This window comes from Cryptomeria japonica, chromosome 7 (assembly GCF_030272615.1).
Source record: "Cryptomeria japonica chromosome 7, Sugi_1.0, whole genome shotgun sequence".
In the NCBI taxonomy this organism is placed as follows: domain Eukaryota; kingdom Viridiplantae; phylum Streptophyta; class Pinopsida; order Cupressales; family Cupressaceae; genus Cryptomeria; species Cryptomeria japonica.
In genome coordinates this window covers 196,434,999-196,461,052 of record NC_081411.1, presented here as the reverse complement: position 1 = coordinate 196,461,052, position 26,054 = coordinate 196,434,999, and the positions used below count along the sequence as shown (strand labels likewise).

The 26,054-nt window shown below is 32.0% G+C and overlaps 1 long non-coding RNA gene across 1 annotated transcript; it reads right to left on the bottom strand.

The window, feature by feature from the left end:
* Positions 1-17,453: 17,453 nt before the first annotated feature.
* Positions 17,454-18,055, bottom strand: LOC131857224 (uncharacterized). Its single transcript, XR_009358613.1, has 3 exons — positions 17,968-18,055; positions 17,732-17,833; positions 17,454-17,637 (listed from the first exon to the last, which is right to left on the bottom strand). It is a non-coding gene; the product is annotated as an uncharacterized LOC131857224 (long non-coding RNA).
* Positions 18,056-26,054: the final 7,999 nt, after the last annotated feature.

The following is a 26,054-nucleotide window of genomic DNA, read 5'->3' as shown; positions in this document are numbered from 1 at the left end:
CAGGATTGCAGGTACCAAACATCGACTCCACCCGGTTCCATAAGTCTGAGCGTGTCTTCATAATTTCCAATGGTGGTTAAAGGAGATAGTGCAAGGCTCAAATTATACCTAACCTTAGCCATTGACCTAATTTAGGGACAATTATCTATTTTTATTTTATCTTGTCAAATTTGTCATGTGGACAATATTTGATTACCCAATTTTTAGTGGTGAGTCTTGTTTAGATGTTGGCACTATTTTATAATTTGTTTGAGTGTGATGCATTTTATGTGATTATTAATATTAATTATAGCCTACGTGTTGTAAATTAAATTAATAATTAATTAATGAATTTTGTGGCTTTAAATGTAATTTTGATTTAATAAATATATTTTAATATTGGATAATATTTAATAAACGATTTATGATTTATGATTTATGATTTATTGTTTATTATTTATTATTTTTTGTTTGTTGTTTGTTGTTTGTTGTTTGTTGTCTGTTGTTTGTTGTTTGTTGTTTATTATTTATTATTTATTGTTTATTGTTTATTATTTATTGTTTATTGTTTATTGTTTATTATTTATTGTTTATTGTTTATCGTTTATTGTTTATCGTTTATTGTTTATCCTTTATCGTTTATTGTTTATTGTTTATCGTTTATCATTTATCGTTTATCGTTTATCATTTATTGTTTATTATTTATTATTATTGTGTAAGTGGATATTCTATTATTTATTTATTTTGCTTTGAGGTGGAACTAATTGTTCGATCCAAGGGGAAACTAGTTGCCTTATTTTGTAGATAATTATATTTACTTATTTATTCTTTTTCCGATTGTTGAGGAGTCAACTTTTATAGAAGATTTATAATTGGTGATTTATTATTTGTTAATATTATTTAATGATTATCTATTATTTATCTATTAATATTTTTAGGTTTAGAGTTTTTTCTTTTTTCTTTGTGCGCTTTATTTAGGAAATTGTGTTTTATTTATTAGGTTTTTATGACAATTGATTGTGAGTTTCAGATTTTCTTTGAAGTGTGGTTGGGATTTCTTGAGCTTGAATGTTTTGAAGACTTGGTTGTTGATTTGAGAAGATTTTGTGTTTTAGAATTTGTCATCGACATTCTCTTCTCTCTCTTTTTCTTTCACAGGTTTTCAAGTATATATGTGTTTTACTCTTGATTTATGTAATTTGATTTCAAATGGTTATTAGAGGGTTTGATTGTATTGTATTTATTATCTAAGATTTATTTCTTATTCGTTATTTGCAAGGTTTGGGTTTGCATGGAAGTCCTAATGTAGTTCTGTAAACTGAGCCTAATTTTGTATCTGTGATGATTTATTTATTTTTGGATTGAATTTTTTTTTTTCTGGAACCTTAGGTGATAGGTTAGCTAGGTACACTTAGGGGGAGTAGCTCACTATGGGGGCCAAGTCCTGGAAGTGGCTGCCAGGTTAACCCATAGGTGAGTTTAGTAATAAGTGATAATACGAATAAACTTTGGGTTGGGTTACACACTAACAAGATAATTATGTGCCCCACTCATGTCTCGTGTGCTCATATAAGCAGAGGGTGAGAATGGGAAGGCTTGGCCATCTGTTGAGGTGTTGAGCTAGCAAGCCTGACTATCTGTTGATATGTTGAGCTAGCTAGATCATGCATTACCTAGTCTTCACGAAAGGAATGTATGGTTCCACATGAGTTGTTGAGATTATGTGACACTCTTCCCTTTGTGTGTCCTAGTTGCCTATTGTGTCAGTCTTACGTGAAACCCTCTAGGAGTTTCTTTAGATGCCTATGATGGTCTTGTTTGTTATTCATACTTTATTTTCTTGTGTTATGTTATTTTTCTATCTTTTAGAAGTATGCATGTTCTGTTTATCTTCCCTAGCCTGTTTATTTGTGTTTGGGGCCTTGTGTCCATCTCTTAGCACGGGTGGTGGGCCTATGAGTTCCACATGGTTGGGTTGTGATACTTTTTCCACCCATTGGGAATACATAAGAGGGCTTGCATGTGAGCAGCTAAGTGGACCTACTCCTTATGTTTCAAAGTTTTCACATCTTGGCTATGAGATGGTCTACCTTTATGATGTAATTTGTAAAATATCTTCTAGAATGTTGTAAAAGACATGCAATTTGCATAATTATAATTGTATTCAAGAGTTGTTGATGCTATTTCAAAAGGAAAAGAATGAAAATATATGTGTATCAATGGATGTTTTGCATGTTTATGAGTTTATGTGTTTTGCATGCGTTCTTACTATTAATATATGCTTATCACAGGAATCTTTCTGTGGTGTTTTAACATGAACATAGAATATATATATCCATTAAGTTAGAAATTTAATATATAAAAAAATTATTCGCTATGTAAAAAGTGTTATTAGTTGTTTATTTTTTGAGCTTCTGAGTGGGGTGTTACATATTACCCTTCAACCTTGGACTCTTTTCATTCGCCAATTAAGAGAGGACACTTTTCCTCCTCTCATTTCTCTAAGGACCTCAACCAATATCATTCATTGATCACTCATTTTAATCCCAACCATCTAATTCTTGAGCCAAAAATCTATATATTGGCCTTATGCAATATTATTTTATTGGTGAAGACTCTCACATACCACCAAATCTAACATCTTTGAGCACATCCACCATGACTTGGTGTAACAAGGGTTGGTCTTGGTGAGATTTTTTTATGTTTTCATCACATTTTAATAAATTTGATGCTTAATCTTCAAGTGTTGCATAGATTGAGAGTGGGGTAGGCCATATTATTTAACTTTTTCCTATATGCAGGGAATGTTTTGTGAAGTCAGTTGATCTGATGCAATCGATTGAAAGTAAGGTGCTCGTAAATTTCAACATACTTTCAAGGATGTCGTTGTCATTCTCACTAGGGTTTTGCCTAGATGGCGACCTTATGCAAGTTTTCTTCCTCACAGGGGACACACTTTGTGGGTTGTTGTGGTCAAATAGGGAGGCTTTCAAAAGGAGTATGTAGCTACCACTTCTCACGTCAGGAAGGGTGGTGTTTTTCCTATTTGAGAGGATCCTTGCATCAATGTGGATAGGGGATTTTTTTCTATGATGAGGGGTCTGGACAATCGACACCCTTGTGGGTCTGGTGTAGGTTATGGATGGATAAAGAGGGCCATCAATGAAAAGGTGATGGCCGGAGGGGTTTTCTCATATGAGCCCAATACAGAGGCACAACTTTGTTGGCTTGATCAGGCAATAAGGAATGTTATGCTAGTTACAATTAGCTTGACAGAGGAGTTGGAGAAGGAAGTGGACCATAATGAAAAGGTTTTTTCTGGGCTAGGGCTTATTGGGCATTTCAAATGTTTGTGGCCAAGTCTCTATGATCTACATAAATGGATTTCTTCTCATTGGGAGCCTATGTTATAAGGGTGCGTTCAAATTTATTTGCATGCTAGAGGGTTTTTTGTTGTTGTTTTTGAAAATGAGGTGGATAAGAATAAGATTTTGAGTCACAATCAATGGTGTTGGGAGGATAGTCATCCATTGATGTTGAAACCATGGTATTCAACCTTTAACCCTCTATCAGAATCTTTCAATCAGATTCCCTTGTGGGTGAGACTTCCTAATCTTCCCATGTAGTTTTGGTTTGACTCTTGTTTTGAGGCTATTGGCAACTCTTTAGGTTGTTTCTTGATGACTGATGATGGTTCTCTAAATTTATTTCACACAACCTTTGCTCAGATTCTGGTGGAGATGGATGTGTCTAAAGAACTTCGATAGGAGATTTCTATCAAAACTTTGAAGGGTTTTTGGGTACAGCTAGTGGACTTTGAAGGGGTTCCCTTTCATTGTAGGCGATTTTTTAAAATTGGGCATAATGCTATTTCCTATGACAAGAACATAGTAGATAAAAAATCAATTTGGTGGAAAGAGGTGACTCCTCAACATTACATAGCAGACAAGGTTGAGGAGGCTCACAACCTCCCTCACGGTTTGAATGGTGGGTGTAAAGCCAACATTGAAAAGGTGTTGGAGATTAAGGGAAGCACAGGTCCATCCGTGGGTGGGCAGGTATTGTAGGGAATGCTAGCGGATTCTAGGGTTGGGGTGAAAGATGGTGCTATTATTGGTAACCGCATTGATCAAGCAAGTAGTGATAAATTACAAGAGCTGAGGGCTAATGTTGGTTCAATGATAGGAGGTGTCTCAAGAGGGAATACAAAGATCCAAACTTGTATGCTAAATTTGAAGGAAGGGGAGAAAGATGGGTTGGGTGTTTCCAAGTTGAAATTACTAGAAATGCAAGATAGGATGGATGAATAGAGGTTAAAAGGAAGAAAGATAAGAGAGTGAAGAATGGGAGTATCAACATGTTCCTTCACTCTCAAGAGTCGGGGGGATGTGATTCAACAATGTATTATATGTTCCCTTAAGTGATCAGAGTTCTATAGGGAGGAGGCTCCTTGATTGTAGCCCCATCTAGTTTGGGCCAAAAAACCCGATTTCTCAATAAAATCAATCACTATTACTGATTAAAAAAATAAAAATTCTTGTATACTCCAGTTTTTGTGTACATAAGTTGTTATAAATCCTATTTATAAAGGATAATTACTACGTAATGGTCAATGCTTATCTCCATTGATTTGGGTGCCTTACAATCTATAATGCATCGCAATACAATGAGAACACCAGTCATTATGTAGTCTTTAATAATATTGTTTGTTATAAATCCTATATTTATAGAGGCCAAGTAGTACAAAGGACTAGTACTTATCTCTAATTTATTATTATAGCTGATTTGGTTTATAAAAAATAATTTATTTGTTGATTTCAACAATGTTATCATTATTAACCAATGCATGTCTTTATTGATGATAAATTATACTAAATATAAAATTTTACAAAATATGATTAGTTTTTATTATAGTGTTAAAAATAATAGTGCTAACATTTATTTTAAAAACTAAAACTATAAAATAGTTCTTAAGTAAATAAAATAACTCAACAAATAAAATGACTCTTAAGTAAACCAACTAACTCCTAAACAAATAAAATAATTCTTAAGAAAAAAAAAAAAACTTAAGTAAATAAAATAATTCTTATGCATTATGGTTGTAGCCACCAAGGTTCAAAACTCCATTGGACTATTGTGATCATAGGTATTATATCCTCGTGAATCTATTGTTCTTGTAATTTTGAACCTTCATGTTGAAGTTGTTGATGTTCATGCATATAACTTTGAACCAAATCCTCCTAGAGCTAGCGTGCTCACAAGTTTTGAACTTTTGTGCCCCTTTTAGATTACTATGCTCATGAGTTTGAACTACTTGCATTCATGAAATGCATTCATGTTGGGGATGAGGTCCCCTATTTGTAGCCTCATCTCACATAGGCCACACTACAAGTTCTCAAGCTATTGATAATAAAATAAAATAACTTATGCCAATGTACATAAAAGTTAAATCATACTACAAATATATTTAAAAAAGTTAAAACATAAAATAACTCTCAAATAAATAAAAACAAAATAATTTTGAAATAATGTTAAAAAGTAAAATAAAATAAATCTTCGAATAAATATAAATAACTTAGTAAACAATGGAAATAAAATAAAATAACTCTAAATTGTAAAAAATAAGAAGTTCTAAATGATCTATACGGAAGACTCTTAGATAAATGTATTTAAAATCTCTATATTATACACATTAAATAGAAAAAAACACCTTATCCAAACTCTTATTTGTTTAATCTTTTACATAAATTTTATTTTCACTTATTAATTTTGACTGCTTTTCAAAGAAAAAATATTTCAATTTAACTTTTAGTAGTTTATAAATATTAATACATTTTTTAGTTAGAAATTAAATTTTTTAAAATATTGATATACCAAATTTTATCACTTAATGTTCTCAACATAATCTACCAACTTCATTAAAAATGTACTCAACAAAATTCAAAATTTATTAATATTTTTTATAATTAATATTCTCCTTGAACAACAACTCAAGTTACATATTCTACTTTAAAAAAAATGCATTATCAAAATTTATTTTTCCAATTTTTAATTATTGAAGGTGTAATCTTTTATGGTGGCTATTCTCCATACAAAATAATATCTGATCAAAAACACAAATTTGCATAATACAATTGTTTTTCAACATATTTTTACAACATTGAGAAGGTAGATTAAGAAGATTGATTTGTAAATTTTATACTTTTTATCAGATGATATTTTGTATGAAAAATAGACGACTCCATAATCTTCACATTGAGTATGTATTATGATGCCCCGCCAATAATATGGACATATCTTATCCTTGTAATTCTTTGAATTTGGATGCATGATATGCATGTGGACATGTCTTATCCTTTTCAACTATATAATAAAGGAGTGAGTGTATATTACATGGAGGACATATTATTAGATAGAGTGAGTATATATTACATGGAGGACATATTATTAGGTGTGCAATCATTTTCTTTCTCCTTGACTTTAAAATATACATATATGTACCTCTTTAGGTGAAAAGCTAGGGACCTCATGTTTTAAAAAATCCATTATATTTCTATTTTATATAATAAATATATATAATATTGTATGGCCAAAGATTCGTTTATATGAATATGTTGGGTAAAAAGAGAGACCTTTTCTTAAAAGGAATTTATAATAGGAGAGCTCTTTATTTTTGAAAAACTATTTTTTTTAAATGACATTTAATGGTGAAAAGTGTATACTGAAAATATTAAATAATATGTTTTAATGGGTTGAATTTCTTTTTAATGTGACTATTATATTAAATTAATTAGATTTTATATAATATTTATAAACTTGCAAATGTTTAGATATGACTTAATATAGGAAATCACAAAAAGATGGAATGAAAATTGAAAAAAAGTTTTAGAATAAAATAAAGTAATAAAAGTTAAAAATATGTTTAGATTATAATAAATGTTGAAACAGAGAATGTTAAATCATTTTATGCAAATTGTTATAATTTTGATTTCTAGGTATTAGTTTTCTTCATTGATTTTGAATCTTGTCTAACTTTTGAAAGTTATTTTCCTTACTTTTTAAATGTTGGGTCATCATGTCTAGGTATTAGTTTTCTTCATTGACTTTGAATCTTTTGTAACTTTTGAAAGTTATTTTCCTTACTTTTTATTCTTGACGTGCTAGCATTATCTTCTCACAACTTCTAATACTAAGTTATTTGTAGTAGAAATCAAGGGGTAAAAAACTCATTGGATGGTAAGGGAAAATGCCATCATTAGTTTGTTATTTGGTTTGGTCTAGCTTTTATAGTAATAATCTTAAGTAGTGTATTTTGAGTGGTATGTGTGGAGATTTAGTACCTATGAAAAGTAAATTTAAGAGAATCTCAACACTAAAATAATGTGTGCAAGTGAATGGAAGAAGGATAGGAGATAGAAATATCACAAAGATGAAAATATTATGATGAGGAAAAATTATTTGGATATAAGATAGGAAGAAGATTGTAAAGTTATAATGTTTCCACCATTGAGCAACAACAATATTAATAACATTTGATCCAGCTATGAAAATAACCTAACTGTCCAAACTAAAGAAGCAAAAGACAATACAAACAATAAATAAACACAAATACTTTAAATTTGAATAGTGTATGGAACATCTAGCATCCCCTTCATGTAATTGCACAAACCAATATTCGATCTCTTCCAAAAGCTTGATGTATGTAGCATCCTTAACATAAAGAAGCCAATTTGTAACATGATGTCACAATTAAATTGTAGCATTTCTACTTCTTGATGATTAATATGAATAGAAAATAAACCTAGGGTAAGTGCATCAAGATGGGGGACCAAAAATGAGTTTTAAGATGCCACCTTTTTCTTGAAATCAACAAAGTCCAGACTTGATGAGAAAATGAAGATAGTTACACTCAAAATGCGAAGATGCAACAAGAACAAGAGTTGTAGTACTCCAACTCTACTTTCTAAATTAATAATTGTTCTAAAAATGGTGGAGATTAAGGTTTTCAAAAAGTGGGAGCACATAAAGTGATCTTCTTTTTTTTCAGAAAAAAACATAACATAGCACCTGGTGTGCTCTCCCTAAAATGTCAACTTTTTTTTTTAGAATTTCTAAAATTGCTCCAGTGATAATTTAGGTAATACCATGTAGTTTATGCTAGATTTTTCAGCCATTTTTTAATGAATATATGATTTTTAACTAACTTTTGACTTTAACATATCCCGGAAAAATAGAATTTTGAGTGTTCTCACCCCTAAAATTTGTGAAAACTAATTGAAAATCAATTTCTTTTTTTTTGAAATTGTGAATAATGAAGTCTAGTTTCTAAAAATGTAGTTTGTTTCAAAATTCAATGAATGAGTAAAAATCTATGCCCAAAATAACACATGTTGGTTTTTGACAAAAATGAACACACTAACAAAAGAAATTAGAGATAAAAACCTTGGCTTAATCAAAATGTGAAGAAAATTATATGGTTGGATAGCTAGGAGAGATCTTAGTGCCGTCATGGTGTTTTTTTTTTTTTGCATTGAAACACATGTAAACTTGATGGAGAGCATGCCCAAAAATGTGAGAAATTTTCTCATCTTTTGAAAAAAAAGTCTTAGGCTTGAATTGGTTGTCCAAGCCTTTGGATTGGATTCCTAAGGCAAATTCAAGCCAAAGGTTTGGTTTTTCCCAAATCAAACACTTCAACACATGCCCAATATGGTGATCATCAAATTTGGCGCTCACCAAACTCAAAAAATATATTTTTAAAGTTTGGTGAGTGCAAATTTGGTACTCATCAAATTGAAAAAATGCATTTTTTAAGTTTGGTGAGTGCCAAATGTGGCACTCATCAAATGTATTGCATTGACAAATTTGTATCTCTCTCTCTCTCTCTCTACTATTTCTTAAATTTTATGGTTTATGATTGATGATAAATAGTTAAGGTTTAACATTCTACTCCCTCCCCCCCCCACCCCCCCGCCCTCTCTCTCTCTCTCTCTCTCTCTCTCTCTCTCTCTCTCTCTCTCTCTCTCTCTCTTTGAGAATCCAGGCTATAGTAGTAAAATGGTGAAAATGAGAGAGAATCCAGGCTATAGTAATAAAATGGTGAAAATGACATGATTTTTCCTTTTTAAGTTTTACTTTTCTACTTGGTGCACATCAAATAGGGAACGCGCCAAATAGGGCATGCACCAAATAGCTTGATGAGGGCCAAAAAAATTTATCATCTTTATGATCCCCCATCTTGGTGCATACGCCCCCTAAACATCTACTTTACATATATGAAGCAAAACAAAACAAAATGTTCAACTAATTTCACACTATGAATTATTTTTACAATTTGTAAGTAAAGATCAATGATCAAATTTCTTAAAGACTACAAAGGATCATTTAAGAAAACAAATGATTATCTATAATATAGAAAAATATATGTAATACCAAGTACAAATGAGACACAAAGTTCAAATTTGTAATCATTATTTTTTTTAAAATTATAAAGTTCAAATTCTTTTGTATTTTTGCACAATATAATAGATGGTGTTGATGGAGAGGGATTTAAATTTGTATAAAAACTAAGAAAAACCCTTTTCAATCACCCATTTGCCAAATATAAACATTTCTCATAACCACAAGATGGCTATGGAAATATAATAATAATAGTTCCAAAATTATACTTGCCTTTTGAGTAACTGGAAATATTATTATTGAAACATTATAACATAAGTAATATAATAAAATATTAATTTTCAACCAAAATTTAACAAGTATATGAGTGTCACAAGTTTTAATTAAGGAGATTCTTCCAGTTGATCATCTTCAACAACAACAATCTATTTATCTAGCTTTTGATTTCTCTTTTGGTATAGTTTAAATTTGTATAGCACAAATTTAACTATTTCTTCATCTAGATTATTAGAACATGTACACTGCACATCTCTAGCTATGTAAATACAAACATCTTAGAAGGTTCTTTCCAATGCTTCTCTTTAAAATAATTAGTCAAGTTTTTTAGTTTCATGAGCTTGTCAATTCATGTGACATTGAATCTTGACCCTTCAAATGATTCCTCTTTTATCACCTTTTCTAGTTTTTTTCTCAAGAAACTAGGCATCCATATGCATGGAAAATGGTGCAGTCACAATGGGAGGGTCCTCAAAGAGAATAGTTTAGACCATGCAACAAGAGTAAACACAACAAAAACAAGATAATCTGATGAAGGATATGCAGAACCGACTAAATTATATCATTAAAACCAATTATAATCCACCGACAACATGCGGGCTACAAGAGTTGGCTCACTGGTCTGAATATATGCTCAATTACAGGGTTGGTAGACTCTGGACTTCTTAATCTCAAGATCCATCTCTATATTTTTGTTTTAAGAACTGATTTCTACAAGCTTAATTACATTGATTCATATGATCAAAAGGGATCCACGTTGGCCAAAGAACAATCAAATGTCAATGAACAAAATGAAACATGTAGAACCACCAGGTCGGCCTCCACCAAAGAGAATCCTCCGAAAAATCCAAAGGATGAAGTGCAGACCAAAAGGAAGGCTGACCACACGCTAAGGAACATCTAAAACCATGAATTGAAACTTCGCAAGCTATGAATATGATCCACAAGATTCACCAATAGCCAAAATAGGTCCAAGCGGTTCCAATGTTCAAAGCCAGAAAACTGTCTCAGATTCTGGAAGTGATAACTTGCTGGGAAAAGATCCAAACGTCCCATGGACTTAGGATAAGGCAAATGAACATGTCCACAATCTACATCTAGTTCCACAAGATCTGGTGAGAGAATGCAAAGAAACACAAAATAAAATGTTGAAATTGCAAAACAGGAACAAACTGAAAAGAAAATGTTTTTTTGTTGATGCAAGATTGCCAAGAACTAGGGATGCTCCTGTATCATAATATTTGTGCGTTCATAGAAAAAATTGAATATAAATAATTATTACATCCTAGGCATCCACATAAACCTTCCAAAATTGTTGGAGACACATAAAATATACATAGGATTTGCAAGGTTAATTGCACCTTATTCATAAAATTCTACCACTTGATATTAAACATTGTAAATATGTCCATATGAAACATAAATGAATTAGGTACAAGATCCAAGGCCCATGACCTTCTTGCACAAAGAGAAATTCTTTATTCTTACTTAATTTGAGAGAGAATTTATAATATTTTCTCAAGTTTCAACCTTTGGCAATGATAACTTACTATTTTCTATCATCTCCAACAAAGTGATATCAAAAATCAAGATGTTTAGTGTGAGCATGGCACGTGGGATTCCTGGAAAGAAATATAGCACTATGACTATCAAAACTAATTATAACAACCTTGCATTCAAACCAATACCTACAAAAATACCTATAACCATACTACTTCCTTGGAGGCATGTGTGAAATCCATGCAATCTACTTTAGTGGTAGAAAAATTAACCATAAATTCCTCTTAATTATCTAACTCACTATAGTACCAAATAGAGAAAACACATGTAGCCACTTGTGAACCTCTAACTCTCCAACTCACTTATACAATTTGCACCACAAAACCTTACACATGTCCAATGAATGATCTGCATCATCAATACCATGAAAACATAAAGAATAATCAAAATTCCCTTCCAAATAATTAAAAATCCTCTTAACACAAGTCTAGTTCTCTTTACTAGGTTAGACATAAACTTGGTCAAAATTCCCACTATTTGGGCATTGCCAAGCCTAGCACACACTATTGTATATATAAAGCTACCAACATCACTAGTGTAAGGAACACTACACATATCTTTAAAATTATTATTCAATTTGGGACATGTATCTAAATAAATATAAGTGTAAATAGGAAATGGAATATTCACAAGTTCACAATAATTTATACTAAACTACTACAAAATGGTAGCAACATACTTACTCTAACTCAAACAAATATTTCTACATACCCAATCTATACTAATATCCATACCAAGAATGCATGTTTCGACACCCAAATCCTTAATATCAGTGGTCCCAAAAATTGGAGTTTCCATCTCCCTAATAATCATGCTACTATTACCAATAAATAACATTTCATCCACATACAAGACAGTGATCATCCACATAGAAAACAATGATTGAAATTTGATCATGAATAATTTTAACAATGTAAAGTGAGTATTGAGAATCTACAATGCAAAAGACTAATAATTTTAACATAAACATGAAAGGAAATTTGTAGCAATATAAACAATTTGAAATAACCCTCATGAGAGAATAATATGTAAAGTGGGCATTGCTCATAAAAATGCTTGCTTCATTATTTTGAAAAGATGGAAGTAGATTTACATTATATAGCCTCATAGTTTTCAAATATGACGAGGATGAGGATAAGGCATAGATAAGAAAAGAATTGCTTGTCCAAGTTTCCAAATCTGCAAGGATAAGAAAAAAAGTAGATACCCATGAATGTGCAGCCTTATCCTTTCTAACTTAGGTGATTAAATAAGAGTTACCCAAATAATTTTTTATTGATTGCAATTGCTATTTTTGGAAACCTCTTGTGTGCAACAAACATAATTTGAGCTAAATTAATCATAAAATGATTATTCTCTTTCATTGTGTAAAAATTGATGTCTAATTTGATGACATATTTAAAAAAATAAAAATTAGTAAAAAATCCTAATATACATAACATTTCAAGTTTATGGATAAGTTTTCTCATAAATTAATTAGTAAATAAAAACATCTCAAATAATAAAAAAATTAAATATTTGAAAACTTGACACCATCATATAATGAGTATTAATTTCATAAAAAATTAAAAAAAAATGTCATTAGCCATATTGCTAAAGTCAAATTTTTGTCTTGTTGGTAAAATGGTCTTGTACTTGTAGGTCCAAGGCCAAGGGTTGGTTTGGTTTACCATGCCTTTTTTAAGCCTAAAACCAAAAACGAAACATGATTTGTGAGTTTTAAACTTATTGGAATGAGTATCCAACTAAAAATGAGTTACCATGCACCTATTTTATAGTTGAAAAATGACACTTCCACTAAAGGTGGACCTAACTTCTTGCACTTACCCTTCTTTGAAACATTAACAAATGAGCCTCTTGACCCTAACCCAATTCTAAATACTCTTGAGTTCAAGCATGTAGAAATTGCTAAATCATCTTTGCTAAACAAGGAGTTGTAAGACCATATTCTCATAAAAAAATATGGTACAAGAAATAGGTGATAGCTATTTCTTTGATACTCTCTTTAGGTATGATAGGAAAATTACCATTGAATAGAAGAAGATATTTTGTAGTAGTGGGGGTAGCTAATCATAATTGCTAATAATGAGAGGGCCACCATTGTGCCACAAGATAAAATCTTCATTCCTAGCAAAGACAACCATGATTGGTGGCAAATGAATAAGGGGTAGTAGAGGGAGAAGATTTTGAAAAAGGTGATTTCTAAGATTTCTTCTAAGAAAAATATCTTCTATTAAAAAATATTTAAACACAAGTCTCTCAAGTGAGATCAAGTAAAAATTTATCTAATGCAAGGGCACACAATTTTTTAGAGTGTTGGAATAGTGGGGTTACCAAATGAATGATTGTTTATTAAAAAGGGAAGTCTTTACCAATATTCATTAGCTAGAGAGAGTAGTTAAGTGAATCATAAAAAAAATATCCATGATTATGATTCAAGTATCAAAATTAGTAGGATGATTGATTCAACTCCCACTTGATGTGTTGAAAAGTTAAACTACTAACAACAAATTTTCACCTATAAACATTATGGGAGAACACTCTTTTGAAGGAGGGTATAAGAAGGGGTCCTTGTGCTCATAGAGAAGAGAAGGGTATTGAGGACCACCTAGGAATTTGAGCATTCATAATCATGACTACCATTTACTTGATGTAATAAAAATATGAAAACATGTCCACTGACTTTGATTGGTATCTAAGGTCAAATAGATAGGGGTCTCACTCATAAATTTTTTTCTTTTAATTAAATTATGTAAGAACCTCTAGAGAAGGAATAGTTCCTTTTCTATTATGCACCTAGAACTTAAAGAACTAATTGAAAACTATTGCTACCACCTAAAATGACATGATTAAAAACCACCTTGATATCTAGCCTACCCTATAATAATTAGTTTAAGGAAAAGGGATAGAAGGAGGATAAGGGTTTAAAGGAAGACAAGGTTTAGAAATACAAATCAAAATCGATGAGCAAAAGAATTCCAAATAAGGTTGAATTATTAACTTTCTATACAACATGCAACCAAAATTCCTTCTTAAAGAAATGTGTGTTTGTGGTGGTGTTATCTCAACTTCCTCTCTTTAGTTTTATTTGTGATAGAACATCATTAATTAACATGCGTGATGGATATCAATACACATAAGTAGAGGCAAGGACCTAGTAGTTGAGCACGTTCTAATAGTTGTGATAGCACTTCTTGATTCAAAGTCCAATATTTTTGACATTATTGCACTAGTAGTTGTGAATTTAAAGTTGTTCTCATTGATGATGATTACCCATAATTGAATGAGTTGTATTCCTTAATCTAAAAAGCAACAAATCATGTGATACCACATCAATGCACCAATAAAACATGACTTAGTGCACAAGTATCAGTGTCACTTTTTTGGGGGCCTTTCTGGACACCTTGACAAAAAGCATGCTGATGTGGCATCATATTTGATGATGTGACCATGAAAACTTAGTTATAAGAATGGGACTTGCCAAGAAAGATGCTATAAAAAATGGAAGTGATTACAAATTTCCACGTAAGATTTTGAGAAGTGTGAAGTTATGATGCTCAACTAGGGGGTCCTCTCCCCTTATCTACTTCAATTTGAGAGGCATAAATAAACATTCAAACACTCATCTCTAATAATGAACTAAAAGACATTATCGGAAATAGAAAAATATAAAATACCAGGATACATTCACATTTGTTTAAAGGTCAAGAAATGATGATCAATCAACCTTAGGTTTGATTCTATACTAAAATATTGAAAGATACCTAGATGGCAAAGCCCTAATTTACATAAACATGAGAATCGTCCTACAATCACATCTAGAAAAGCTTAGCAATATTTTTCATTCAAAAGTAAATATAATGGGAAAAAAGGAGGGTGCAGCAGCATGATCTTTGACTGATGAGAGACAACACACGTGAGTAATTAAATACAACGACGATGACTTCCTTCGCTTGTAGATGCCACCTTGTAAATACCGGATAATTCGTGGACAACCTGCAGTATCCGGTAGAGTTAATCGTGATGAGTGGGAGAAGGTCACATCAGTTTGACCAGACAGTCAAACATATAAGATTCCCATAAGGGACCCACCGTGAGGGATGTTCATATGGACAAGCGGTCACATCGTTTGATATTTAATAATGTTAACACCTCGCACAATCTCTCAAAAATTTCTATTTAATTAATATAAAAAATTACACAAATAATCCTTAAATAATTCACAGTCTCTCTCTATATGTACAAGTAAAGGTTTTCTTAAGCCAAAAAACAAATTGGATGTAAATACTTAGAGAAATGAAATGATAAGCATTCAAGGTTATCAAGTTTGACATGTTTAAATACAAACAAGAGACACATAGCATCATGTTCCTGCCGAGAGTTAGAAATGTAGAGAGTAGAAGAGAAAAGGAAAAATGGAAAATCAATAGAAAGATGGGATCAATAGATTGCAAAACATTAAGAAGTGGATATTAGAAGAAGTAGGCATGAGAGATAAAAATAGTGCAAAATAGGGAATTAATTGGGAAAAAATTTCTATGTTTTATATTGTATGTGTAAAAGAATCAATTTTTTTTAAGTGCAAGCTTGATTCACAGTCCATTGCTATCATTATCAAATCTTGATTTTCAGAGTATGTGTAGAAGGATCCAAAAAAACATTAAGTGCAAACTTGATTCATATGAAGAGAGGAAATTTTGATACTAAAACATTAAATTTTTGTAATTAAATCATTTTTCTGTTTACTGTTTAGAAATAAACATATTTTATGGGTTCTATCATTTTCCTTATGAAACAATAGTGTTGTACAATTCTTTCTCTAAGTTGTTTTCTGTAAGTTCTAAGAAGACATCTTACAAATTTTGCTATATTCTAGTAGCAAAAGCATAAAAAGCAAAGCAATTTAAAATTGTTAATCTTCTAAAATATGCATAACAAAGCTCATATAAACCAACAATTTACATTAAAATTTGGGGCAATGAATGGCATTTTGAGCAGTACATCGAATATACAGATATTTGAGTAGATCACAAGAAGTGTTAAAAGGATATTTATGCACAAGAAAGGAAAATAATTGCACCTTACTATTGAAGTAGGGCATTGAAATATTTTTGGTAGAGATTTTACGAAACACAGATATGAATTAGAAGCAAATCCAAGAAATAATTTAATTAACAATTTTTTTGCAAATTGCATATAGTTTGATGTGATATTTATTGTCATTGGACATGGATATGCTAGAAGGTAAGCAAGAAAAGCTCCTTTAAGCACTTCCGGTACTCAATTTTTGTTACCATCCATATGTTTTGGAATTTAATGCAACGCTCTTTTAGGAATATAATGCAGTTTAATTTCTCAGCATGAGACTATGGGTATGTGCGTTACTTTTGTGACTATAAACAAGAAGACTTTTTCTTACTTTAGGAGATCTGGTCTAAGTTAGCATTTGTGGGCTTTATGGTATCCAGACGTGAGACCAGCTACAGGAGAAGTGTTGGCTGATTCATCTTTATATCCTTCAGATGATGAAAGAGAATCAAAACAGTGGATAAAATATGAGGGAAAATAAAATATTCAGTTTTTATAAACTGTTTTTTGATATTTCCAACAGTTGATGTTCTAGATTGTTTAGTTTTCTAGAGGTTATTATATTTTTTATTTATTCTTACATTTTAGCACTGCTTGTGTATTAATTCATGTGTTTCAACAGTTCATTGAACTCACTGTTGTATAATGCACTTCTATGAAGATGGGTTTTCAACAAGAGAAATAATATTGACATTAGCTTCCCAAAATCGATTGAAACCTTTGTTTTACAGATTCTTATGGCAATGAATTGACAGTAGAAAAGGAATCATGCAAGAACAAAAATAAAGAAATTTATTTATTATTATTCCAAATCGCTTTCAGAGAATTGATCTGTTTTATTTGAATGCTGAGGCATAATAACTTTTAAAATTTCAATGTTAAAATTGGGCAAATCACAACTTTTGACTTGGTGGGTGCGAGATGGGTGTTTAAATTGGGGAAAAGAGCACACAGTACAGTTTTAAAGACAATATTTAGCTACAAGCCTACAACCATTGTCAGTAAATCTAGATGATTATGTTCATATCCAGATGGATCAGAAATATTTGTCTGATTTGGTCTAGACTTTATAAGTCTTATAGAAACTTTACAATTTTTTATTTTTTATTTTTCATTTTTAAACGTGGATATTTACATATTTTTTACCTCCAAAACAAATACAATTTTTCAAATCTGTTAACCATGGCTACAACCATAACCATTCTCTATAATTTAAATGTGGCCGCCATCTAAATTCTAAACCGCATAAATCAGCATACAACTAGCATTAGTCACCTCTTTATACAACGTCCTGAGAAAATCACATAGATTCTGAACTGCATCCCCAGCAAGGTCCTGAAAAGATGAATAGCAATCAAAAGACAACCCTCATAGAACATTGACATGAAATTAAAGACATAAAAATAGACCACATCAAACAGCAGTTTACCTGGTCATCAACACAACCAGTCTCATCATAAAGTTTTCTCTTCTCTGGATCTCCAAGTATTGACATTACTTTTTGCAATTTCTGGAACTTTTCATTGGCATTCTACAATTCCAAATTTAAGAGCAACAAAAATCAAGCAAACATATATCAGTAATGCCAAAGCATCTCCTATAACTGCAAATTCAATACTTCCACAAAGTCTCCTTCCATGTATAAAAGGAAAAACCAGCACATACCTCGTCATTTTGATTTTTGTCAGGATGCAGCTATAATGCCAACTTGTGGTAGGCCTTTTTAATTTCCTGTTGAGATGCAATCCGCTCCACTCCAAGCACCTGCCATCCCCAGTGAATGCAATCATTCAAAAGTGGCAAATCACATACCACTTTTTCACATGGAATGAGCGGTGCATAATAAAGTTTATGCAAGGATGGCATGATTCTAAAACAAACATCATCTTTGGCAAGAAAGATATCCTAAAACCAAATATTTCACACAAATAAAAACATTCTACCAGAACTTAAGTAATGCTTGACCAAACTATATAGTGATACAAAATGTCCGTGTCAGTCACCAACTATAAATTACAGAAAACACAAAAGGTTGCAACTTAAGTCTTATTTGAATAGGCTAGCACACCAATCAAAGGGGTGTAATAGTATTTGAACTGGATGCAACAAAAGAAGACACACTATCTAATTAAAGTTCAATTGCTCCAGTATATGAATATGTTAGATTCTTCTAGCATCAACTGCATAATGAGAACTTGTATAATACCTCTATTTTAAAAGGTCTAAAGTGCTATCCTTACAAGGGGCGACAAATACATTATGCTGGTTTATATTAAGTTAATGTAGCAAAAAATCTTTCTTGAGCTTATCTTCTACAAAGTTCATGGAGGTCTTTATAAGGAGGCTCAATGGGAGAAGTAAAGCATGCTTGATTTGATAAAAGATTTATGATTTCTGGAGACAGAAACCTTCAAGAGTTCAAAGAAGGGTTGGACATAAACCTAGCTCTTCCTAATGGGTGGATTCATGACAGAGTCTACAATATTGCCAAATTTGTGAAGTCTTCTTTTGAAGACAAATTTGTAGAAATAAAAGATATTGCAGATCATAGGTCTGGCAAAATAATACAAAGCAGTGACTTGTAGTATCGCAGATCTAGAATCTGTTACCCCCATTTGGAGATTTAGTTGGATATAGCAGAAAAAAATTGCAATAATAAAACAGACCTAAACCTGGTTACCCAAAGAAGGGATGTGTTCATTCGATATGCCACAAAAGCACAAAGAGTCATTAAGTGTCACAAATTAAAGAATACAGAGTCATTAAGTGTCCCAAGAAGTGTGTTTTTAAGTAATCCAAATAATATTTTTTAAAGAAAAATATAGAAACTGGTGCTGGAATAAAATCCAACCCAGACCCAGCAATCCAGAGAACGCATGCCTTTATTATCTCAAAAAATAAAAAGTTATACTTTAATAAAAAAAAATGAATAGGTGTATGGAATAAATCTAAATTGAACTGAACTACAGACACATTTTAACTAAGTATCTTCAAAGATTCGAAATAAAAATAGGTCCAAAGAGTTGTAGTCTAATGGCTTAAAATGCCTAATCATAAGAAGAGCAACTCAAGTTCAAATCACAATTCCACAATAAACAGACGAATAACTGCATGTAGCAAGCCTGACTATTATGTATTGGACTCTCAAATCAGATTAATTGACGTAAAAAAAGGTCCAGACAACTACTCTGAGAGGAGAGACAGGTAATCATTGTATGTATTAGAAATATAAAAGCTGAGACAAAATTATTGATGAGCTTGGTAATGATTCACTTACCCTAAACCCGGATATTTAAAAATAAAATAAAATATAATAAGATATATGGGTGTTGCCAGTTACTCAATGAATGCCTCAAAAACATTGTTTGAAAAAAAAAAAAAACACTCAAACGAAACTAGTAATGGGTTTGGGAATGAATGATCAAAATTTAAACAAACTAATGGGTGTAGAAATTCAATACAACTAACCAGAGAAGGCAGGCATACTTATAAAGTGTACAAGCAAAAAATTAAAAATTAACGGCTATTCGATATAAATATGAATCTAACCTGATAAAGGCTGCCTTGTGTAGTATCAGGGGTGACATTTTCAGGGTGTGAGCCACTTCCTTCCTCCTCTGAGGCCGCATTTTGCTGTCTATTACTCTTCTTCAGCTTTGCCATTCTCTGAATGCAGCAATCAAATGCAAAACGCGCTGCAAAATGTGGAAATACCAAAGGCAATTTGAGAGAATTCCTTGTATGGCTCCTTCTAAATACTAAATGCATAGTAGCTCTTCCCGCGCTTTGGAGAGATGTTGGGCTTCATTCTTTCTCATTTCAGATTTTGAAAAAAAGGTTATTTGCCTCCAACGTAGTGGAGAAGGATTTTGGATTGTAAAGGAGGGAGGGCGGTTTTGTATTGCATTTAAATGCCTATGCATATACCTCATTTATGTTTGTTTCACATAAGCGTTCATTACAGTAATTAGAATGGTTGCCAACATATACAGTTACCCGCTCATCAGTGGAAATAAATGGAGAGGCATAAGCAATATACGCTATAGACCAACTTCTCATTTAAGATTTTCTGATAAAATGCGCTTCCTCCGTATGTGAAAGCAAAAATCCAATCTTGTAAAATCCTCTGCGCAAACAGGACGATACTGACAAATGATGTGATACTACTGCAGGACAAATAGCGCAACCCACCGTTACAAAATAGAACGAAAACGGGAAAGGAAAAAAAACAATTGACTGGTAAGACCTTAGTGTGCTACTTCAGCCAGCCCGTGAAGCAGGGGCATGAGGGCCACAACCAGAGCCAAGAAAACCTGTTTGCAGAACTTTCATAGTTTTCACTGAAAAAATTTAGACTTGTGTATGTTGGATGTTTCCAGAAACCTCTGCTATAAGCTTTTGTGTATGTCGGATGTTTCTAGAAACCTCTGCTATAAGCTTTGTATATATTAGATGTTTCCAGAAATCTAGTAGGAACTAAAATAAATAGGTAAAAAATACTGTAATCTGGTTGGATAACCAAGAAAAGTTTCTTTTTTATAAAAAAATTTGCAGCATCCTCCAATCATAATTGGAAAAAATGATTTATTATTAATTATTAAAATGTTTTTAATATTGAAACATTAGAAAAAAAATAAAAAACTAAAAAATTCTCTAATGTGATTGGATAGCTATAAAAGCATTTTTGCATCCAACGATTGCGTTAGTTTCTGCCTGTCGGCAGGAACTAATAATTGACCTCATGGATATTCAAATCTTATTTAAGATCACACTCAAACTATTTTAGACCACATGATGATCATAAATTTCAATCATGTGCCCTACTATACATCTCAAGATAATGACTATTGCTCAACTTTTATGACTATAAAGCTAAGTCCTTTACACACCAAACATTTTAGGATATTTTAGAAATGGACATTAATCAATGGCAATATAACAATAAACTAAAAGATAAAGGAAAAGAGGGTTTCATACTTATTGTATTATATTATTGATATATTTTCATATTTTTGTAATTAAGAGCGAAGCGTGTAGTTGAAATTATTTTGGTTTTTGTTTGTAGATTTGAGAAGATCTTGTGATAACATCATAAAATGAGTGAAGCCTGTAGTGAAAAAATATCTTTGTTTGTTTTGTAGATCTGAGAAAATCTTTTGATACAATCATAAGAAGGTTTTAGAGATGTACAAAGTAAATGTGAAATTTTCAATCTTACATTAGTTTTCAAATTATATAATCATATTTAGAATCAAAATGAAATAAAACTAGTTAGAAAAAATAAGTTAAAGGAAGTTGTTTATTTTATTTTATTTTTTAAGATACAATCTTAAAAATAAGATTGTTATATTAAAATATAGTCAAGGAAATAAATTTTCATGTTCATCAACTATTTCATAGACTTAAAAAGGCAATTTAAAAATTAATAAATATTTTCATTAGTATTTTCATCTTTCTTTCTTTCTATTTTAGTTTTCTTTGTATTTCATTTTACCTTCCTTTTTCTTGTTATTTTCTTTTCTAATTTTCTTTTTGTGTCTCCTTGTTTTGCGTGTAGTCTTCCCCCTTCTTCACTCCCCCTCTCTCCTTTTTAAGGATGTTTTTGGTATGCAATAATCATTTTATCTCCTTGAGCTCTCTTCATCTTGATGATGGATCACAGAGTGTGATCTGAAACATTGATGGTAAAAACTATCTAACACGATCAAATCCAAAAGCTCTATATTAATTAATAAATATTCAATAAGAATCAAGACATGGATAAGAAAAAATGGATGGGCTTCGATTCAATTTTTTTTTTTGGTACTATGGTTTTTGTAGAAAATGTTCAAATTAGAATCTAAAAAGGACAATGTTTTGAAGGGAGGCACATGATTTATTGAAAATGCATGCTTGTATATGGGGATTTGACCCATATAAGGAGTTAATATAAGATACCTCAATTTGGGTTAGATTATATAAATTATCCAAGGAACTTTAGGCAAAAATAATTTTCCATTTGATTGGTAATTCACTTGGTAAGTATGTTCATTGCTCAAATTCCATAGGACATAGGTAGTTAGCATCTTATGCTATAATATGTGTAAATATTGATTTAAAAAAATAATAAAATTGTGTAGGGGAAAAAGTGAGATTGGGTGACTAGGACCTAATCCCACCTTTGCCAACACATGGGGAATACGAAAGAGCCTAGGGAGATAGCTCACTTTGGCTACTTCTTGTGAGAAAGAGAGAACCAAGGATTATCTCTTAGGATTTCTATTCCTCTTGTTGTAAATGAAGATAAGATGTGAAAGATTGATCAACTAGACTAGGAGATAAACAATGAAGCATATATGAACTGAAATTACATACACTTGCAGATTTGAAACCGAGATACAGAAAGCAAAGAAGGGGGAGGAATTTGAGTGTGTACCTAATGCAGAAAGATGAGCCAAACTGACCGGGTCCAGGGTGCCATGCCCCTATCCCTGATGATTTGACAGAGAGTTGCAATTGTAGACTTGCAATCTTGAGATCCTGAGTCCTCAACCTGCAGAAAATCATTGGAATTAAGGGGGACTAGGGCTCTACACCCCTATCCTGGGCAGGACTAGGGCACCATTCCCCCAAACACTGATAAATTTGGGGCATTCTGAGGCCTTGGGAATATCCTTGTGCCTTTTGTTGATCTGGGAAGCCTTCTGGGTACCTGTTTCTGCACCTACAACTGAAAAAGAAGGGGGTTTGGGTGGCTATAGGGCTTTGCCTTGGTCAAAACCCTGTGTTAGTGATTTCCACCTCCATAAATAACTGATTTGTATAGTAAAATAGTGTGTGTAGGAATCTTGTGTGTGTGTAAGACCTTAGGATGAATGCAAACAATCTAGAGCAACCCTAAAGAGTAAACCCTAAATGCTTGTAATTGACAAAGTAAATGCTCTAAATCAATGATACAAAGTGATCTAAAGCATGAATGTAAATATGCAAGTTGATGTAATAAAGTTCATGCAAAGACATGAAAACAACATGAAATCATACCCAAACCCCTAAAGGAGGGGTACAAGCCAATCGTCAGTCAGTGATTTCCTATTATTCTTCAATGTCTTCAAGGCTCCTAATTGATGATGAATGCTTGAAAAATACTTGATGAATGCTTGATGAATGTTGTTGATTTTTTTTGAAGACTCCACATAGGCTTCTCTTTCACTACATAGAAGTCTCCTTGTGCTTGCTTCGCCAAAACTTCCTTGTTCTTAGATCTTAGTTAGATTAACTCAGATCTTTAAATGAAGAAAGAGAGCTCTTATGTATGAAACCCTAGATCTTAATTTCATATTTAGGCCAACCTAGGATTTGAATTTCCCACCAATTTCTTGGGGTTAAGCATTATAATATCATAGAATTATGCTCCCGAAATTTCGAGAAAAATGTCGGGGATCGTGTTGCACTTGCACATGGTCCGACCAACTTTTCACCAAATTTTTGGGGCCGTTAGATATGATGATATTAGAGTGAATCCCAAAGTTACAATTGATTTTGAGATGTTTTGATATGCAAAATCGGGCCTTAAAGGTCGAAATAAGACATAATTAGGGTTTATGATTTAATGATTTATTAGAGGAATAAAATAAAAAGGGACACCCTTAAGGTAAAGGTCCCAATTTTATGATGTGGGGAGTGATGAAATATGACTTTAGATTTAATTAAATTAATTAATTAAATTCTTAAAGGGAAATTACAATGCAAGATGAAAACACACTAAGGTGAAAGCTAAACTAAGCGTAGAATTATACCAACCTAGCAAGGGTGTACAATTTATGGTCCGATACATTTAACCCCCACTTTAGCAGTCATATGGCACTACATGCATACACAAGCTAAAGTAAAGAAAAGTAAACATTCATGAAAAAGGATATATCCACAAGTTGTCGGACGAAGCCCCCAGCAGTATCTACAATACACAGTTAGGAACCACACCCTACAAAACCACAAAAATGATAAAATCACAAAATCACCTAAATTATTACTAAGTAAGGTGATAAAAATTTGAGGGTAGCTATATGCCCCTTGTTTCAGCTTTCTAATTTAGTGAGTTGAAATAAGGTATCATGTTTACCACATCGAATTGTGAAAGAAGATTGATGACAAATGCTCACAAGAATATTGATACAAGATAAAAAATTAATGGAGAATCATTTGGTAAGAAAGAGGACTAAACCTCAATTCCAACACAACAAAGAGTGTGAGGATTTGAGAGCTCTCTAACACAAGATGAAAGATTTAAATGGAAACAAATGCAAGAGATATAATCCAAAAATGCAACTCCATAAGGAAATTGGAAAAGAATGGAGGATTGAAATGACATCAAAGAGAGATTATTTATAGCAACACTCTTCTAAAGAAGGAAATCTATCCTCATCAGGGACATGCACGCTCACAAAATAGAAGGGTTTATTATAAAAGATGCTACTCAATGAAGAAAAGAAATTGATGAATGATCAGAGACTTCCAACACCAAGGAGGAGGTCCCAATTAAGGATATGTACTTAAGATCCCTATTAGGGATGCTTGTTATAATATGAGAGAAGGATTTCAAATATGAATACACCTCTACAATCAATAAGAAATCCTTATAGAAGACACTACTTCACAAAGGGGAAATTTTAATCTTAAGAAGGAGACATGTTTGAAACCACTCTTTCCCCCCATATATATAGGGAGAAGAGATAAGATAGAAATAGGCTATTATGTTGCTTCCAAAAGTATGATTGCACATGAAATTGTACCATCATGAATGACAATGAGCCCCCAGTAAATGAGCTACCAATGTCACATAATGATGAGCAACATAATAGCCATTAATGTTATTTAAAGACATGATAGATTGAATGAGGTATTTGAATATGACATGTTAAATACTCTACTATAAGTGAGATTAAAAACATGTATAAGATGATGAAAGTTAAAAATTCTTTAGAAAGAGAGAAGTTTATTGGAGAAGAATAGGCCTCTAAGTCATACTTTTATTACACACAAGAAATATTAGGAGAGGGATAAGTGTAATTCATTAGAGCCTTAATCCTAAAAGAAGGGATTTTAGAATGAGTAGAAGATAAAGTCTCATAAGTGGGATTATAAATATCTTGAGGAGATTCATAAAGATTTGTTCATCACTAAGATTTCCTTATGAGGGGGATGAGTGTTGAAAGAAGTAGAAGATGATTTAATTGAGGTGAGGTCATCATCACTACTAAATATAGCATTCACATTGAGAGATGGTATTTTAGATGCTTTGGTGGGCTTAGAAGGATCATATCCAAGTCCAAATGAAGCTTCATGTGTGTTATGTTCTAAAGGAACTTTAATTCCTTGTTCATTTGTGCGACAACCATTTTCATCATAGCCACTCTTAGCTAAAATGTGAAAACCAGGACCATAAAGAGATGCCAAATCAAAAAGAGATGGTTGTGCCTCATAGGTCTTAGTGATATATGAATTAGAAGAAGGATTTGAAGTCAAATTAGAATTAGCCACAAAGTGGTTACTTAGTTGTTTAGACAAAGTGGGTTTCTCTTCAGGTTCCTCAGATTTCTCCTTCTCAGTATTATAATTTTTCCAAGATACTCTATACTCTCCTACAAAAGTAGGGTTAAAGTCTAGAGATCCCCATTCATCATTTGAGAGCACTTTTTCGGGAGAAAAGATATCTTTGGGAGGAAATTCTGATTGAGTAGAAGAATCAGGAGTACTGGAAGGAACAAGATCATCAA